The sequence below is a fragment of the Pan troglodytes genome, chromosome 16, assembly GCF_028858775.2.
Source record: "Pan troglodytes isolate AG18354 chromosome 16, NHGRI_mPanTro3-v2.0_pri, whole genome shotgun sequence".
Classification (NCBI taxonomy): Eukaryota; Metazoa; Chordata; class Mammalia; order Primates; family Hominidae; genus Pan; species Pan troglodytes.
In genome coordinates this window covers 18349639-18354177 of record NC_072414.2, presented here as the reverse complement: position 1 = coordinate 18354177, position 4539 = coordinate 18349639, and the positions used below count along the sequence as shown (strand labels likewise).

Sequence of the window (4539 nt, the reverse complement as noted above, 5' to 3'; positions counted from 1 at the left end):
GAGAGCCTAGACAAGAGTCCCATCACCTGGGTGATCAGTGCAGAAATATGTCACAATGTCCCCTAGGCAGATCCAACACGAGTTACATCACCTGGTTGATCAGTGTAGATACATGTCACAATTTCCCCATAGGCAGAGCCTAGACAAAAGTCCCATCACCTGGGTGATCAGTGCAGAGATATGTCACAAAGACCCTGTAGGCAGAGCCTAGACAAGTGTTACATCACTTTGTTGATCAGTTCAGAGATGTGTCATGCTGAATGTTTTCTCCCGGAGCTGTGCGGGCACCCGGAAACATGCAGGGAAGGGTGGAAGACCAGCATGGTGCCTTCGCTCTCCTTGCCAGTTTCCAAACCGGCCACACTGCAGACTCCCCATGTTGCTGGACACAGGAATCCATCGTCAGGCCATCACGCCAGGGAGGCATCTTCTCTCTGGGGCTCGCTGGGGTCTCCTACGTGGAAATGAACGAGAGTCACACTCCTGCGTGTGTGAGAATATCCCAGCAACGGAGACACCCACTGGCATTGCCTCCTTCACGGAGAGAGGCCCTGGAACACTCCAGACTCCCACGGAGGTTAAGTTCCCCACTCCCCTACACCCTCCAAGGCCGGTTTCTGACTGCTGAAGACGTGTCGCAGCCCAGAGAGCGGCTTCCAGTTCCCGTGGGATTCCTGGAGAGGTCCGGAGAGCCAGCCCCCGAAATGAGCCCCCCTCACCGCTTCTCCCTTGCCCCCTTCCACTTCATCTCTACGGCCTCACCACCACAATCACTACGCCCTCCCCCCCATCCCACCACCTCCCGGCCACAGGCCTGATTGCCCTGGGACCTTTCTGGTGTGGGGCGTGCTGTCCAAGGGCTCACAGCCATTCATGAAGTGGTGGAGCCTGCCTGCCTACGGGACTTTATAAGAGCCGCTGGCTGGCTGTCTGGGCAGGCCTCCTGGCTGCACCTGTCCCAGTGCACAGGCTGGCTGAGGTGCACGGGAGCCTGCCGGCCCCTCTCTACCCTTGTCCATCCGTGAATTTCCGGCTGGGGCTCTCCGCAATGGCCCTCCAGACACCTTCGGATGGCACTTTCCCGGCGGAAGCCCGGGGACAGGGACGGTGAAGGAGACTCGTTTGGACCCCAAGACAAAGCGAGGCCTTGTGAGCCTGCTTTGAGTGGAATCCGTACCCGGGCATCACCACCAGAGAACGGCTGGCCCAGGACATTGGCATTCCAGAGCCCAGCGTCCAGATTTGGTTTCAGAATGAGAGGTCACGCCAGCTGAGGCAGCACTGGCGGGAATCTCGGCCCTGGCCTGGAAGACGCGGCCCGCAAGAAAGCATGCGAAAGCAGACCGCCGTCTCCGGATCCCTGACTGCCCTGCTTCTCCGAGCCTTTGAGAAGGATCGCTCTCCAGGCATCGCTGCCAGGGAAGAGCTGGCCAGAGAGACGGGCCTCCTGGAGTCCAGGATTCAGATCTGGTTTCAAAATTGAAGGACCAGGCACCCGGGACAGGCTGGCAGGTCGCCCGTGCAGGCAGGCGGCCTGTGCAACGCGGCCCCAGGCGGGTGTCACCCTGCTCCCTCGAGGGTCGCCTTCGCCCACACCGGCGCGTGGGGAATGGGGCTTCCCGCACCCCACGTGCCCTGCGCTCCTGGGGCTCTCCCACAGGGCACATTCCCAAGCCAGGGAGAGAGGGCCGTCCCCGTGCTCCAGCCCAGCCAGGCCACGCCAGCAGATGGGATCTCCCAACATGCCCTGGCACACGGGGATTATGCCTATGCCGCAACAGCTCCTCCGGAAGGGGCGCTCTCCCACCCTCAGGCTCCTCGGTGGCCTCCGCACCCGGGCAAAAGCCGGGAGGACCAGGACCCGCAGCGCGACAGCCTGCTGGGACATTGCGTGGTGGGAAAGCCTGGGCCGGCTCAAGCGGGGCCACAGGGCCAAGGTATGCTTGCGCCACCCTCTTCACAGGGGAGTCCGTGTTGGGGCTTCGGCCAGGGTCCACAGGTCGCCGGGACGGGGTGGGAACCCCAAGCCGGGGCAGCTCCACCTCGCCTGCCAGCGCCCCCGGAGGCCTCCGTGCGGCAGGGGCAGAAGAAAGGCATACCGGCGCCCTCCCATTCGCTCCTGGAGCCGGGGCGCTCGTCTGGACTCCCCTCCTGCCTGCTACTGGATGAACTCCTGGAGAGCCCAGAGTTTCTGCAGCAGGCACAACCTTTCCAAGATACGGAGGCCCCGGGGAAGCTGCAGGCCTTGGAAGAGGCCGCCTCGCTGGAAGCACCCCTCAGCGAGGAAGAATACCGGGCTGTGCTGGAGGAGCTTTAGGACGCGGGGTTTGTACGGGGTCGGGTCGGGGCAGGGCGGTGGCCTCTCTTTCGTGGGGAACACATGGCTGGCTATGGAGCTGCGTGTCTTCCCCCCAACCCCTCCACCGGGCTGACCGCCCTGGGATCCCTGCCTTCTAGGTCTAGGCCCGGTGAGAGACACCACAGAGCGGAGAACTGCCATTCCTTCCTGGGCATCCCGGGGTTCCCAGAGCCGACCCAGTAACCAGCAGGTGGGCCGCCTACTGCGCACGCGCGGGTTTGCAGGCAGGCGTCCGGGCTGTGGGAGCAGCCTGGGCAGAGCTCACATGCCATTCCACCACCCCACCCACGCCTAACCACCCCCTCCCCACCCCCAACACCCACCCTGGAAAATGCATCCTCCCCTGGGCTTGGTGGAGACCCCCGTCCCGCGAAACACTGGGCCCGCGCAGCGTCCAGGCCTGACACCCCTCCGGTGGCTCGCCTCCTCTGCTCCTCCGCGCCGTTGTCGACGGACCGCCCGTCCCGTGCAGCTTCCCAGCTGCCAACATGGACCGCCTGGCAGCGGAACGCAGACATCTAGCTCGCTTTGCCGGCCTCCTGGCCAGACCTGCGCTCATTGCGCACACACGCTGACATGCAAGAGAGCCCGCAGGCCTCTCTGTGCCCTTGTCCGTCCGTGAAATTCTGGCTGAGGCTTTCCCAACACCTTCTAAAGCTCTTTAGTCAAAGCCTGGAGAATGGTTACATCTCCTGGATGATCAGTTCAGAAATATGTCACAATGCCCTCTCCTTGGGGAGCCTATAGAAGATTTGTATCATTTGGGTAATCAGTCGAGAGATATATCACAATGTCCCCTGTACAAAAAGACTGGAAATGATTTACAACACCTCGGTAATCAGTTGATAGTTATGTCGGAAATCCCCAGTAGGCTGAACCTAGACAAGGGTTACATCACTTAGGTGATCAGTGTACACATATGTGAAAATTCCCGTGTAGACAGAGCCTAGACAAGGGTTGCATCACCTAGTGATCAGTGCAGGGATAAGTCGTAAAGCCTCCTGTAGGCAGAGTGTAGACAAGTGTTTCCTCCCTGGGGTGATCAGTGCAGAGATATATCACAAAGCCCCTGTAAGCACAACCTTGACAAGGGTTACATCACCTGTTTGATCAGTGGAAATGAATATCACAAAGTCCCCCATAGGCAAAGCCCAGACAATTGTTAAATCACCAGGGTGAGCAGTGGAGAGATCTGTCACAATGCCCCTGTAGGCAGAGCTTAGACAAAGGTTGCATCGCCTGGGTAATCAGTGCACAGATATGTCAAAACGCTCCTGTACGCTGAAGATAGACAGGAGTTACATCACCTGGGTGACCAGTGCAGAGATATGTGAGAATTCCCATGTAGGCAGAGCCTAGACAAGTATTACATCACCTAGGTTATCAGTGCAGGTATAAGTCATAAAGCCTCCTTTAGGCAGAGCTTAGACAAGAGTTTTCTCCCCAGGGTGATCAGTGCAGAGACGTGTCACAAAGACCCTCTAGGCAGAGCTTAGACAAGAGTTTCATCACTTGGTTGATCACTTCAGAGATGTGTCAAAATGTCCATGTAGGCAGATCTAAGACAAGTGTCCAACACCAGGGTGATCAGTGCAGAGATATGTACCAGTGTCCCCTGTAGGTAGTGCCTAGACAAGAGTTGCATCACATCAGAGATCAGTGCATAGATATGTCACAAAGTCTTCTGTACGCAAAGCCCATACAAGGCTTACATCACCTAGGTTATCAGTGCAGTGATATCTCACACAAATCCCTATAGACAGAGACTAGAAAAGAGTTACATCACCTGGGTGATCAGTGCAGATATTTGACACAATGCCCCCATAAACAGAGCCTAGACAAGACTTCCATCACCTGGGTGATCAGTGCAGAGATATGTCACAAATCCACCTCTAGGCAGAGTATAGAGAAGAGTCCCATCACCTGGGTGATCAGTGCAGAGATATTTCACAATGCCCCCTGTAGGCAGAGTGGACAAGAGTTACATAACCTAGGTTATCTGTGCAGAACTATGTCAAAACGCCCCTGTAGGCAGAGCCTAGATAAATGTTAGATCACCTGGGTGATCAGTGCAGAGATACGTCACAATACACACTGTAGGTGGAGCTTAGACAAGAGTTACATCACCTGGGTGATCAGTGCAAAGATACGTCACAAAGCCCCTGTAGGCAGAGCCTAAA

The 4539-nt window shown here is 57.5% G+C and overlaps 1 pseudogene; it reads left to right on the top strand.

Moving 5' to 3' along the window:
• The first annotated feature begins 1048 nt into the window (after nt 1-1048).
• LOC112208112 (double homeobox protein 4-like protein 4) lies at nt 1049-2317 on the top strand (annotated as a pseudogene).
• The last annotated feature ends 2222 nt before the right edge of the window (nt 2318-4539 follow it).